The sequence below is a fragment of the Haliotis rubra genome, unplaced genomic scaffold (genome assembly GCF_003918875.1).
Source record: "Haliotis rubra isolate DU_JTF1 unplaced genomic scaffold, ASM391887v1 Scf543, whole genome shotgun sequence".
Classification (NCBI taxonomy): Eukaryota; Metazoa; Mollusca; class Gastropoda; order Lepetellida; family Haliotidae; genus Haliotis; species Haliotis rubra.
The window spans coordinates 386,903-403,576 of record NW_025767239.1 but is presented as its reverse complement, the minus strand read 5'-3'; positions in this window follow the sequence as shown (position 1 = coordinate 403,576).

Genomic DNA, 16,674 nt, shown 5'->3' with positions numbered 1-16,674 from the left:
TACCTTGATTTCAAATTATGTGACAGGTTGGTTTTCAGTTTTTCATTTGAAAAATATTAAATGGAATCGTGAAGATCTGTATCCCGTGAAGATACCACCCGTTTATCTTTATATATTCCTCATTCCCTGCATGTCCCAACACTAAGAGTTGAAACTGACTGGCCGTGTAGCTCTAATCAGGTCTAGACTTTTTTATGTCTACCGCAAATCTGTGGTTATATAAACCTAGGTGCAACCAGTTTACACCTCTCGTCACCGGTGACGCTCGGAACTGGCTTTCAGTTAGGTTTTACGTGGCTTTTGGCAATACCATGGCGGGGGCACCAGAACTGGACTTCACAACTGGGGTATCGAACACTTTAACCACTAGGCTACCCCCACCGCACGGAACTGGCCTTCAACCTATGCTTGTAGGATAGAAATGGTGATCGGGAACGCTGACGTCGTTCATCCATAAAATTGAGTAAATTGATGCTCCTGTCTGAAGGATTGTTTGGTCCAGACGCCCTTTTTTCCCGTCATCGATGGAATATTAATTTAACTCCGCATTTGGGAAATATCCCGCCTATATGACGCTTCTCTGTAAATAAGTCTGGAGCAGATAACCCAATGATAAACATCACGAGCACGAATCTACGCAAGCATGGGTTCCTGAAGACAATTTCTAACCTGGAACGATGTGGTTTTAAACATACTACAGTCATCCGTTCAGGTGTGGTATACCATTGCAAATAGCAACGGCCATTTCTGTGTACAGGTCTCCATGTATCGCTGAATGCAAGTTACGATCTCTTGGCTGAAGATCGTGAATGTAAATTTGTTTCCGTTGGGGCGGTAGGGTAGCCTAGTGGTCAAAGCGTTCGCTCGTCACGCCGATGACCCGGGATGAATCGGTACAATATGTGAAGCCCATTTCTGGTGTCCCCTGCGTGATATTGCAGGAATATTGCTAAAAGCGGCGTAAACCTGAACTCATTCACTGATCGGAGTATTCGAGGTGTAATTATATGAAGTGTATATACTGGATTTCTTCCAATCTTTCAATGCTGCCCTAACTGTTTAATAATTTGAAACGCGTTTCTAACGTGAGTATTAAACTGTACATGATCAGTGGAAGATGTTAGTTCCGGGACAGGTCTTGAAATGTTCACCATAAGTGGCGGTGGTGAACAGGTGGCTTTTGGGAGGCTTGTTGATATTTACGAAACATTTTTGATTTTCCAAAGCGCAACTTTGCTTAACTTTGTCACATGAGTTATGTTACACAACAGTATGAAGTTATATTTCAGTTCGTGACTGAAGTAATATCAAATAAATATTCAATTTATTCCAAACTTATGTTTTCCTTCCTGTGTGCTAGTCTTAAGTTACAAGACCAGCTGGCGGGACACCTCTAGATCCCTTCTGGAGGAAATTCCAATTGACCTCCCTCCTACATCCAACCTTGACTCCACCATCCCTGTTCCCAGCCATAACCACTCTGCATTAATCTTCGATCCAATCTATGCAGCGCGCACGCACACGCACACGCACACACACACGATAGCAAGGGTTTGTTGGGCCATTACTGGTATATGGTTGGTCAGTTGGCCTACGTTTTCACAACATTGGCCCAACGGCATCTTAATGACTTAAAAGTAACGGTGGCTTTGGAAACGTTGGTTCGACAGTGGACCAACATTTGAAAAACTATTTTCCATGAACTTATATCTATTTCACAAGTTGGCCCAATGTTGTGAATTAAAGAGTTCTCACCTATTGCTAATGAGCACATGTCCATTTTCAGCCATGTTTTCGTATTAAGATTTTGATGAAAGATGAAATAATTACACAGAACAAATATATATGAAAGAACCTATTTTCCAGTCTTTCAATTATGATGCGGTGAATCTTACGGCTTGTTTTTCTCGAAGTTGAATACCAAACATGCGATCATTGATAGCTTCACCTGATATTCAAAGAGCAGACGACACTACATTTCTGGAGGCCTTCAATTGGTAAATATGCATTGTTAAAGTAAGGCCAGAAATGCTTGGAAAATGCTTTTTGGCGTCAATATCAATATGATGATTTTGACACAAAATAAAAGCACATATATGATACATGTACGACTCTACCTCTTTGGATATTAAAGCTCGGATGAAAAATGCACTTGAGGGGTGACTTCACAGGAGGAAATTTTGACGTTTTAACAACATCCTAAATATTCTAAGTACAAACTGTAGTTTTGAAATACCGACTATAATTATTCATATACCCTCAACTAATCAAATTACATAAATGATTGTAAAGTTTTGTTTTTTTAACATCTATATGTGAAAAAGATGGAACTCTTGTAGTAGTTATATTCAAAATAATTACGTAAAAAAAGTCTTAATTCAAATCGCATAAATAATCGTGTTCACCCATAGAAGTTTCACTTCGTGTATGAGCACTGAACTGGCAACATGCGACTTGATATCTCTGCAGAACAATTAATTTCAAATTTATATCATTATTTCATACTGGAGAAACAAAGGGGGAAACCTCCCGTCAGCTATGACAGGGTTTGCTATAGAATGTGTGAAGCCCTTCATTTGACATATAGTCAGGTTTACAAAGTTGTAAACAAATCTGTTACCTCAGGGGTCGTGTCAAAATCAAAACTAGGTAGGAAACACAAACTGGATAGCTTTGATAAGGGCGTCATACGCCGTGCAGTTTATAAACTGTATGAACGCAAAATCCCACCGACATGTGCTAAAATACAAGATGAGATCAAAGATACAATAGATGTCTCGAAAACAACACTTATTGTAGCTCTGGTAGAAATGGGGTTCAGGTACACCAAAAGGGGAGATGACAGAGCTGTGTTTAGAGAAAAGTACTCAATCCTGACCATGCTATCAGCTTATCTCAGAACAGTTGAAGAATACCTCATTGATTATATACCTTGATGAAACCTGGTGTAATAAAAATCACTCAACCGATCGGATGTGGCTTCCTTCAGATTGTTCTAAGGCACCAGTGTTACCATCAGGCAAAGTAGACGCCTGATCATCTTGCATGCTGGTACCCGTAGCAATTGACTGATTGGGGGGTTGTGACTTGTTTTTGAGGCAAAAGAAATCTGATGGTGATTACCAAAGCGAAATGCATGGGCAGGTATTTTTGGATTGGTTAGAACATCAGCTTTTACCGCAGCTGAACGAACCAACCGTTATTTTGGATAACGCAAGTTACCATAACCTGCGTGTCGCTGGTACCATCACACCCACCATGAGCAATCTCAAAGCTAAGTTGCAGGATTTTCTCACTTCCTGTAACGTGCCTTACAGGCAATCAGAAACGAAGCCCCACCTCATGGAAAAAATCCGGCAGCACAAAAAAGCAAATCCAGTACATCACTGACGAACTAGCTGCAAAACAAGGTAATACTTTTATTGCTCGCCATAATACCACATTCACGCTTTCAGACGTTAAAGAGCTTCTTTAGCGAGAATTACCCCAGTGGCAAAAGGCTGAAGACCGTGTTCTCAAAATCGAGGACGAATACCGTCTGCGGGGCGGCGTTAACGTCAGCCGAGTTGCACCTGTTGTATTTCCGCTAGAGTCCTCGACCAGCAGTGATACTGACACTTGACATTTTGAGACGGCCTCTGACATGTACTGCCCGTGCGTTGCACAACGCTGTCACCCTGTCTGCCTGCCAGGTAGGTCACAGTATAGTTTGTTTCTTTTAAGTGTTTCTACCATGGAATTTTTTCAAAGTTTTTCGATATTTTACGAGTAATCATTATGATTAGGGAATGGTACATCGTGATTACTCATATGCCATATTAGGTCGAGGTGGTATGAATGATTATATATGAGTTTTGAAACTGAAATATCAACAATTATCAAATAATTGCCAAAAAGCATTTTCCAAGCATTTCTGGCCTTACTTTAGTTCTGTGATACTGAATTGTAAATATACTGTGTAATAATTTGTTTAAATCATAATTTAAGTTAAAGAAACTGATTCATACTGTAGTGAAAGGCAATTGATTAAGTAGATAAAACAATTAATTGACAATTAGGTACCGGGCGCCTGGTTTAACCACATTGATAAATCTTCTCATTTCATTATATTTGAATTCATTGTGTTTACTTTATTAACATTATGGCCTGGTGAGGTTTTGTTACATTATTGACCAAAAAGTGTGGGAATGTATTGGTACCTTTAAACAAAATATCAGTAGATTGTTGTCATTTATTTGAGTTGAAGCCCTTAAAGCAACAGGAATAAAAATAGGGGCCGGATCTCGAGATCTGTTGAATAATAATCAGAGGAAATATGATATTGCTGCATTTGAAGAAGCTTAAAAAAAAATACAATAGTATAAAGTGTTTCTGTTGTAATTTTGCAAACTACACAGCCAGGAAATCTTTATGTAGTAGGCGCCTTACATATAAATCTTAGCACATAACCACCGTTAAACATCGTAGCATAATCATAGTTGCCTTGACACTAAACACCAATTCCTGGGTGCTAATGAGTTTAAATCGAGTCATTTTCATGTTTGGAAGCTCCAGGTGAAGCCTTCCTATGTAAATGAAATATGCCTGCTTCAAATACTCAATAAATACACAGAGTTTTTCCAATACATGATGTTTCAGATCCTAAACCATACATGAAACAGTTTTATAAAGGGAGACTCTTTCAGTGATATTTCATTATTGTTATGTGTCAGTTTGGTCATCTCAGTTCAGTTGGCGGAACAAGCATCCCAGATGCCGTCAGGCGAATGATGAAACGTGCTGGGCCACGCTCTCTCCATAAAGTGCAATTGGTTGGGGAAAAGGGGGAAAGAATGCAGCCTTCAGCTCATAAAGGATGTCAAGTTCGGGATGCTTAGTGACTAGTAACATTTATCACTATCTGGTTGGGCCAAGTATGGGCCATGGTTTAGTACAAAGGTCAAGAAAGAGCAAATGTTGAAACACAGTGGTGGCAACATAAGGCCAACAAAATCACTCTGATGGGCCAAGAATGGGCCAGGGTTAAGTGTGAATTTCCATTCATTGGCCCAAGAATGAGGCAACATGATCGGCCACTCTGGACCCGATGAGCATATCCAAATGGACCCATCGTCAGTTTGACATCCTTGGGCCAACCAGCCTGGTGATTATGGGCCCACGATAGGCCAACATATCAATGCTCTTTGGACCAAGCTTAACCCATACCAATCATGACCCCTTCCCAATGCTATACATAAAACCCTTGTCCTTCATGAACCCTCCCTGGTGCTTTACATAAAACCCTTTACCATCATGAACCCTCCACGTGCTGTACATAAAACCCTTGTCCTTCATGAACCCTCCCCAGTGCTGTACATAAAGCCCTTGTCCTTCATGAACCCTACCCAATCCTGTACATAAACCCGTGTCCTTCATGAACCCTCCCCATGCTTTAAATAAAACCCTTGTCCTTCATAAACCCTCCCCAATGCTGTACATGAACCCTTGTCCTTCGTGAACCCTCCCCCTATGCTGTACATAAAACCCTTGTCCTTCGTGGACCCTCCCCTATGCTGTACATAAACCCTTGTCCTTCATCAACCCTCCCCAATGCTTTACTTAAAACCCTTGTCCTTCATGAACCCTCCTCGGTGCTGTACATAAAACCCTTGTCCATGATGAACCCTCCCCAATGCTACACATAAACCCTTGACCATCATGAACCCTCCATCGTGCTGTACATAAAACCCTTGTCCTTCATGAACCCTCCCCCATGCTGTTAATAAACCCTTGTCCATCATGAACCCTCCCCAATGCTATACATAAACCCTGTCCTTCATGAACCCTCCATTGTGCTGTACATAAAACCCTTGTCCTCCATGAACACATCCACCCCCATGCTGTAAATAAAAACCTTGTCCTTCATGAACCTTCCCCCGTGCAGTACATAAAACCCTTGTCCATGATAAACCCTCCCCCATACTGTACATAAAACCCTTGTCCATGATGAATCTTCCCCGTGCTGTACATAAACCCTTGTCCATGATGAATCTTCCCCGTGCTGTACATAAAACCCTTGTCCATGATGAATCTTCCCCAGTGCTGTACATAAACCCTTGTCCATGATGAATCTTCCCCGTGCTGTACATAAACCCTGTCCTTCATGAATCTTCCCCGTGCTGTACATAAACCCTTGTCCATGATGAATCTTCCCCGTGCTGTACATAAACCCTTGTCCATGATGAATCTTCCCCGTGCTGTACATAAAACCCTTGTCCATGATGAATCTTCCCCAGTGCTGTACATAAAACCCTTGTCCATGATGAATCTTCCCCGTGCTGTACTTAAACCCTTGTCCATGATGAATCTTTACCCCTACTGTACATAAAACCCTTGTCCATGATGAATCTTTACCCCTACTGTACATAAAACCCTTGTCCATGATGAATCTTCCCCAGTGCTGTACATAAACCCTTGTCCATGATGAATCTTCCCCAGTGCTGTACATAAACCCTTGTCCATGATGAATCTTCCCCAGTGCTGTACATAAACCCTTGTCCATGATGAATCTTTACCCCTACTGTACATAAAACCCTTGTCCATGATGAATCTTCCCCAGTGCTGTACATAAACCCTTGTCCATGATGAATCTTCCCCGTGCTGTACATAAAACCCTTGTCCATGATGAATATTCCCCGTGCTGTACATAAACCCTTGTCCATGATGAATCTTCCCCAGTGCTGTACATAAACCCTTGTCCATGATGAATCTTCCCCGTGCTGTACATAAAACCCTTGTCCATGATGAATCTTCCCCAGTGCTGTACATAAACCCTTGTCCATGATGAATCTTCCCCGTGCTGTACATAAACCCTTGTCCATGATGAATCTTCCCCGTGCTGTACATAAACCCTTGTCCATGATGAATCTTCCCCAGTGCTGTACATAAACCCTTGTCCATGATGAATCTTCCCCGTGCTGTACATAAACCCTTGTCCATGATGAATCTTCCCCGTGCTGTACATAAACCCTTGTCCATGATGAATCTTCCCCAGTGCTGTACATAAAACCCTTGTCCATGATGAATCTTCCCCAGTGCTGTACATAAAACCCTTGTCCATGATGAATCTTCCCCGTGCTGTACTTAAACCCTTGTCCATGATGAATCTTTACCCCTACTGTACATAAAACCCTTGTCCATGATGAATCTTCCCCAGTGCTGTACATAAACCCTTGTCCATGATGAATCTTCCCCAGTGCTGTACATAAACCCTTGTCCATCATGAACCTTTACCCCTACTGTACATAAAACCCTCGACAACCATGAACCCTGGTCCATCATGAACGCTCATCGATATCGCCATGAACCTTCCTATACTGTACATAAAACTGGTCTGATAAGAAAAAACAAACTTGACATGTACCATCTTGTTCAGATTTATTCAAGTAAAAATCACAGTGAGGCTATGAATATATCTGTTTGGCAAAGTAATCAATGTACACAGCATCATCCATCTACACTGTACAGACTGCTGTGCCACCGCTAGTCACCAGACCGGGTATAACGTCACCAACACCCAACGTCTACACCTGCATGCGTTACACAGAGATAGAGCACAGGGCTTGTCTGGTACAAAAGTATTCAAAGAGAAATCCGTACTGAAGGGTATATGCCGACTGGGCCAGAGAGTCTACATAATTTATGCACTGGTTATAACTTTACAGATGCAATGGAATAAATATACAATCACAGAGATACGGGTCGTATACACTGCCTGAAATCCACATGCAATTGACAAGCTATAGCTGAGAGGCAATGTACAACATGACATGGTTTGAGTGGATATCGACAAGTCAAGTGTCTACTAAGTATCACAAACAGTTAAGATTGACTACAATGTATAACAGCTGAAGAAACCTCTGATTATGTACACTGCATTTGGAACAGATTTCAAACTAAATTTCAATTAACACACCAGTTTTACCTTGATGGTTGACTCAGATGACGAGACTGATCTTTCAAAGAGGGCCTTTCAACACTAGCCTAAACTAGTAGAATGAAACAGTTGAGAATAATTTTACTAGATGTCGGGATATGGTCCGAGATGTTTTTACAACACATGTGATTCATAACACCGATGCCTGCCTGAACTGAATTATACTGCTCAACATTTACTAAGGATAACTTTGACTAAGGAGAGTGATTGTGTTCTTAGCAAATGTTGAGCAGTGTAGTTACACTCAACCCTACACATAACATTTCAACAGCATGCCTGTGAATGGGGACCACTGAAAAGAGAATAAAAGCCTCTGTTTTGGGCAAGTCACTCAACCCAGCTAAATGGCATTTCTTTCACGTATATAATACGGCAGATTATAACATGTATTTAACACCATGCCTTTTTTCAGACTATGATTACAAACATACCTTCTTAAACAATTTCATCCAGTTTTGTCGCAATGCCGGAAACATTTTTACTGAAGTCTACGGAGGTGAAACAGTAATATTGAGGAACACATGAATGTGTACATGCCAAGTCTAATTTCAATAAAGTAGACAATGCACCATCACTATAGAGAAACTCTGCCATCATGAAATGCTTTGGAAGTCTTCTGCCATATATGGGGTTTGCCAGGTTCAACACATACTTGGTATCCAGGGTAAATAATCATATATATCCTGGGTCCCAATCCACAAAGCCTTCGTAACGTTACGACCTATCGTAACTCTATACTACTACATCATTGGCTTACGAATGACGTAGAGCTACGAACGCTTTGTGGCTAGGGTCCCTGGACCTAACTACCACCACATCTGCTTTTTGAGCTCAATTCAAATGGTACAGCACTTTAAACAGCAATCCTATCAAGTATCTCAAATGGTAAAGAGAAATTCTGTGCTTAGTGAAATGAGAACCTGAGACTTGGTACACTTCTGTACTGAAGCTGTGGTGGCAACTAGTCCAGGCAGAGTCCACATAATAGTCTATTATATGGTCTCTGGTCCAGGGTATTTACACTTATGTACTGGAGCTGTGGTGGCAACTAGTCCAGGCAGAGTCCACATAATAGTCTATTATATGGTCTCTGGTCCAGGGTATTTACACTGATGTACTGGAGCTGTGGTGGCAACTAGTCCAGGCAGAGTCCACATAATAGTCTATTATATGGTCTCTGGTCCAGGGTATTTACACTGATGTACTGGAGCTACACTGGATTCACAAGGATGAGGCCAACATGGCCTGAAGCAGATCGGTGGATCATTAAGTGTGCAGTGTGACTCCATTCTAGAAAGATGTCTTGGCTCTGATTCATTGCCTCAACACAGGTCTGTAGGTTCTAAGATTGCTTTGGAAACACAAACAACCCTATGCTCCTACCACAAAATGATCTCAGCCCAGAATGATCTCAGCATTAAGATACACTCACCTCTCAACTCCAACACAGGTTCAAAGTGGTCACTTGGAACTTATACAAAAACATTCTTAGTGCTTTGTCTTTTGTAAGTGCATGTTTGGGAAGTCTGAATACTCAAATGGTATGGTAAATTATTTTAATTAGACATCAGTTTTAGTGCTGAGGTCATTTGTGAAAGGGAATCCTGGATTTCAAGGTATTTCCATACTTAGTAGCCATTTTGACCAAATGATCTTCTTTCAGATCCTGAAACCTCATTAGGGTCATGTTTCCCCCCTTAACTAATCCAGCTGCTTAGCTAATTGTGATCTTGAGGATGAAGTGATAATAAAATAGTTTAAAAATACCATTGTATTGCCTTAAAGCTTACAAGAGAAATATCAAAATAGCCAGTTATCTTCTCAATTAGGTGATTCTTCTGCAAAATAGAAGACCACATGTATTTATTCAAAAAGAAAATGCAATGCCTGAGGCTGTTCACAGCACGCTAAGAATATTCAAATGATAAATAATATTACTCTTCTTAACAAATAACAGTATCTACAATTATACTTCAAAACAAAGAGGTTAGAACTCCAAGTCAACAACGTCTATCTGCCATTTACAATTTGTAACATAATAAAAAGGACACCAAGGTTTAGCATCAAATAAATTTCTCTATAACACAATTATCAAAATAAAACAATCCTCTACTTTATTCATTAGCATGTAACAATATTTCTGTACATATGATTTATAACTGTGACTTCAAGACAAGATACATATCTTTATATAACACACTTATTAATACGAAAATGAACCATTGATAAAGAGATTATTGGATTTCTGCTTTAATTACGCTCAATCGGTTCCTGTATTTCCAACCATACACTTGATTAACACGCAAAATGTTGAGAGAAAAAAACAACATTTGCTCTACATCTCTAAAATAACTATTGATGATGCACAAATGGAAAAAATATTCTGGATGTTTTAAAAAAATTATCAATACATTATTATCCCATCTGAAATTCCACACCAACGACTACAGTATTTTGATTACAAAAACACACTGAATATTACAATCAGAAAGTTCCACGTTTCAAAGGTAAATGACCATTAAGGAATAGTTAGTTCCACACGATGAAAGGGTACATATATTTGACAGCAAAACAGCAACCTGTTCAGTAATGATGAAACAATGCTCATCACCAAAGTCAACAAAACTCAATTTTTGATCATAAATTTCATAACAAAATAGTTCTCAGACAAAATCCAACATGGTTATTTGTCCTGGATTAATATTTCGGCAAAGACAACATCCTCTAGACTATGCTACATTTACTAATAACAGTTGGTATATTCAAAATATACATGGATTAAATTTAAACACAATTAAAAAACACAATGTGGTGTTACGTTATTTCATCCACATTGACTAGAATCACCATTGTCGTCCATGGGATTTGGCATTTTAGCATCAGGAAAACTCACATTTACAACGCACCGGAAAATATGTGGAAATTAAATTTACATAAGTTTCAAGCCAGATTTGTTTCTTAAATAACAAAGTACCAAGACTTGCTGAAGGGTTTTCAAAATATTGTCAATAAAATTAGGAACAGCAAAACTTTGCAAGCACAAAACTAAGCATGTTCTTGTATGTTTAACATAGTCACACACTGGGGTATCTTCCTGAGAAAAAATTCATTCATACATACATGTCCACAGCCAGCAACTGACCAGGCTGCTGTTGGTCCAGATATACACATGCACCTGTCAGTAACTATGGCAACACTGAAACAAAGGGGAGACAACTCTCCAAGATTCTTCACAATGTCTAGTGGAGAAATTCCTTGAGTAAGTGGTTTATTGATAAATCTTGACACTCAAAATCATTAGATTGACAAAAAAAATGTTACAGATTAAGGAATTTCTTTAATTTTGCATTTTAAACATCATCCAACATTTTGAGGGAACTTCATAATTAGCCAGCAGTTAGGGAAAAATGGTTATTATAGGGTAAGTGGAGTAATAATAAATAAAAAACATATTTGGCGTGTGTTATGTAAAATGAACATGTTATGATAAAATATATTGTGCTTTAACATTTTGTTTCTTTGGGGAGGGATTTAAAGAGCGTATAAGGACATGGAGGGGTCCATTCCAAAATATGACAAGCATTGCAGGAGGGGTGCTCTTTTCACAAATTTTTTAATACATCTCATTAAAATGTTTTTCTTTCTCAATGCATGTATTTTTAACATGAAACATATTACTAAAATTATGAATTCAAGGTAAATGCTAATGAAAAACATATCTTGCAGGGGGTTTCGAAGAATATGACTGCCTAAAAAAGATAAGGCCACATCCTTTAGTGGTCTGTTGCTTTGAGGTTGGACGTTAGTAAGTAGATACAGATTGTGTTGCTAAATTGCACTGAATAATGTCTCATATTGTATTGTTGTCTCGTCTTTTGTGTTACTGATTAATTTATAAGTCTGTGGAGTTACTGTTGATGATTTTGTTTATATATATAGAGAATGACTTCAATATATATTTGCATTGATGGAGGTGTAAACATAAAAACCTATAGTGAGTATGGTTTTAGCAATATTCCTGCAATATCACACTGGGGGGACACCAGAAATGGGCTTCACACAATGTACCCAAGTGGGGAATCGAACCCAGGTCTTCAGCATGACGAGCAAACGGTATAACCACTAGGCTACCCCACAGCCCCTAAAAAACATGTTATTAGCTTTTATCGTTAAGCAAGAACAGTATTTTGCAATAACTTAATCATGCAAATGTTTTATTTTTTCCAATTCAACTTTTAGACCCATCATTTAACAAACACATGCTGATAACAATTTGTAAATTACTTTGGGGAAAAATTTGCCCAGTGATCTAAAGCATCTAACTGCATATGTGATGTTACCTCACTTAGTTATTCCAGGATTTGCTGATCATAATCCAGATCCAACCTAAAATCGATGGCTTGTCAGCCCCATGCTCATGCCTAATTATTTCAAGACTTTAACATCAATGACCTGCATCCCTCATAGTCTACTCTCCAACTATAAGCATACATATCTGAAGTTCTGTTCCCATTAGCGTCGCCCCTACTTTGAACTCCATCTTCCTGTTCCCAGGTCGACTATTCCTAACAACAAAAGTCTCTGATCAAACCACAGTCCTGGTAAACACAAAACCAACAAGCTTGTTCAAGATTGTTACCAGGACATCTGTTTGTACACTAAAGTCACAACCAATGATCAGTCTCTTATTTCATTACCATAATCAGGCTTATATTGAGTACCTAACTCAACACTGGTTTCCTGGCTTACAGTCCCCATATCTTGCAGGGATACATCAGGGATAGCAACAGAGGAAGTTAGGTCCCGAATTCAAACTGTGACACTCTAAACACTAATTTTTGTCTCTCCAGTAAAGATGAAGTATAAACTTATTTGTGAGTATAAATGAACATAGATGCTCACATGTAAGTTTATATACCCAGCTCTCTCTTCCCTCATCCCCAATCATTCATCCTAATTAGAGAAAAGATTATAAGCTTACAGTTATGAATATATTTATGAATGCACTTATGAAGCCCAAGTGAAGATTGTGAATTGATTTGAATGGGTTTTTAGCAATCCATGCCTGTCGTGAGTGGTGACTGACATGATCGGGTGGTCTGGCTCAAACTTGGCCACCCAATTCACAATTCTCACTACCCAATTCACAAATCTGACCACCCAATAAGCTGCGTGGGGCCATTTTTACCCCAGAAGCCGAAATGGCCTGAATTATCTGTAGTAAAAAAACTAGCATATTTCTCAAAAAAGCCTAAAGTTAATCATCTTAAAAAGGAGTAGGTTTCACAGTACAAGCAATCTTGACAGAACTTTTAATACTTTAAAGCTTATTATTCCCTCAGCAAAGAAACATATACCTGTATGCAAACACAACACATTTAGTTTTTTAACCAACCCATATTTATATTACTATCAAAGAATGGAGATGTCCTTAAGTGCTTTTGAGTAGCATATGCATACAAGGAACTTTATCCTTTACCAATGTTTCATTAACCTGGTTCAACTTTGTAAGAATATCTCACTTTCAAACTGAAGAAATCTCGACTTGCCGAACTATACTTGCATGTGATCTTTTGGATATTTGTCTGTATGACAGACAATCTAACACAATCAACCATAATTAGCACTCGATTCCATGCAGTAACATAACACCTTATTTCTCGCCAAACTGCCCCTGCTTCTCAAAAACACCTTGAAATCTACATCAATATTTGTTCAAACATTAAAACAGCTGACACTTACCATAATTCATCGCTACTAAAACAATTTCACGCAACACAAACCATTCTTACATTTCGCACAGTAAAATTGCAGGCTTCACTGACACACTGATTGTAAAAGAAGAAAAAATCACATCAGAGTAATTGGTAAAAAATCAGATATAGCACAGCCATAATATAACACGAAACAAAACATAGACGCTAAAACAAAGTCTCTACCTGTTAAGTACACTTGATGGCGCTGAATATATACACACAATGTACTTCTTGCCAGAGAGTGAGTGAGTTTAGTTTTACGCCGCATGCAGCAATATTCCAGCTATGTGGCAACGGTCTGAAAATAATTGGGTCTGGACCAGACAATCCAGTGATCAACATCATGAGCATTGATCCACACAATTTGGATACGATGACATGTGTCAACCAAGTCAGCGGGCCTGACCACCCGATCCCGTTAGTCGCCTCTTATGACAAGCATGGATTACTGAAGATCAATTCTAACCTGGATCTTCACAGGTTCTTGCCAGAGAATGAAGGGTGAGTCCCGTCCACACGAAAACTCATTGGTATATAATACACCAGACTACACTGAAACATACATCTCGTCACTATCAAACACAACAGGACATCAACAGCAGTGGTATGGATTTCACCTGTCAATTAACAATTAGTAACGTCAATTAACAGGTGAAATAGATTAGTAAGTTGTCAAACCGATTACAATTGTCGTCTATGTACACTCGAGTAATGTACTCCTCATTTTAGGAGTGTCGGTTCGCATGACTGATCCATATGATGTAAAAAATGTACAGGGGTGAAATGTACAATGTTTTCTTTTAACAGCACAATAACAATTAACAATGCCAGGATATCTTTGGCTTCAGACTGTCTTAAAAGAGAGCCAGCCTCAAAAGTATTGACACAAAGGCATGTCGCATCCAAAGTTCAAACTGAAATAACAGAATGTATACTACGAAGTAAATAACCACTCATTCTTTCACACTGGAACAGTTAATCTAACATGGCATGACAAATTAACAATTGTCACACGAAAGTATTAGCGATCTTTAACTTTCTTTCAGCAATATACCAAAATGAACAAAAGAGGAAATGACATCCATATCGTTTCACGCAAGGTATATACTATACCTTGAAAACATAAAACAAATTTGATTTTCTATCACGACAAAAAACAGGCATAAGTTTAGAATTTTCTTCCCAGCAAACCTCAGGACTTATTAGTTCTTGAATATGAAAAATTCAAAATTTTAAATGACAAATACTTTAGAAAATAAATTCAGCAAATTTACAATCGTGTCAAGTTTTTTGGCAATAAATGTTTACAACACTCATCTACCACTTGTGTAATTTGAAAATTTGTATGAGTGAGTGACTATGGGTTTTAAGCCGCATTTATCAAGCAATATCACAGCGGTGGACACCAGAAATGGGCTTCACACATTGTACCCATGTGGCGAATCGAACCCAGGTCTTCGGCGTGACGAGCGAACGTTTTAACCACTAGGCTACTCCACCTCCCTGTAAATTTTAGATTTAACAACATATTATGCTGAAAGTAATACTTTTATCTGCAGAACACAGCTGCTAATCAGATAGCATGACAAGATGTAGACATTACAACAGGATGGTGAATACAAATGCTCAATTCTCAAGGTACAAAGGTCTTAGTATTTGATAAGTGAGTATGGTTTTAAGCTGCTTTTAGGAATATTCCAACAATATCAGGGTAGAGTACATAAACAACTTTTTTTGTTTGTTAGATACATAGTACCTCATTTTTCTCCACTCAAGACGACATGTTTACCTACCAGGGGCATCAGACATAAATAACAAATGATTCAGTTGTCAGGGCAAGATAAGATTGCAATATTTGCTCTGTCAAGGGCTAATAGACATTTTACATATTCTCGATCTTCTCTGTTTATGACAATGTGAATGCTTAGTTCAATACAAATGGAACTGCCCTCAATAGAGTGTGTCATGTCACTGACCGCGACTCCACCTACTTGTGTAATAAATAGTGAGTGAGATTAGTTTTATGCCGCTTTTAGCAATATTCCAGCAATATCACGGCGGGGGACATCAGAAATAGCCTTCACACATTGTACCCATGTGGAGAATTGAACATGGGTGTTCAGCGTGACGAGTGAACGCTTTAACCACTAGGCTACCCCACCGTCCCCTGTGTAATAAACAAATTTGCATTGTATCACTTCCACCATGTGCACAGATGAATGATTTCTACATGCTAATTAGTCTATTTTTAGCTGACAACCATGCTGGGATTTCCCCAATGTCAGAAATTAATAATTTGGCAAAAAAGACAGAAAATTTCCTATTTTACACAGTTTTACCTTTCAACTTGGATTCCTGACAAAATAGTGGAAATTCTCCATCTCTAAATCCAGACACAGGAATGTACTGACATACTTTTAACAGATCAATGATTTCCGAAATGAAACCTGCAATACTTTCTTCCAACTCTGCATTGCGGGACTCATTAAGTGACACTAATTTATTATGATTAAAACATAACTTTGTTATAGAGGCCATATTTGTTACATTTTATAAGACCCCTTGCAACTCTTGTGTTTTGTCAAAACTTATTCATGAAAGGCCAGTCAAAAATCAATCACCCCGACTTTGCCACACTTTTAATTTAATACATGGTTTTGGCCAACCATATTAACACTAGCCATTTTAAACAATAACATCACTATATACACATGCTGGCTATATTCTACAAAGTCAAATCAATTTCAAAATCGTCAACCCGAGAGAATAAATACTGAATCTTGAATATCTTCCAGTCTTTAAGACACACCAATTTCATAGTTTCACTTAAAGCACTGATTTTAACCACTGTCAGTCATCAAGAAACACCAACTTTTAAGTAACCATGGTAACATTTGGTAAAGCACTGATTTCAAACACTTCCAGTCATCAAGAAACGCCAAC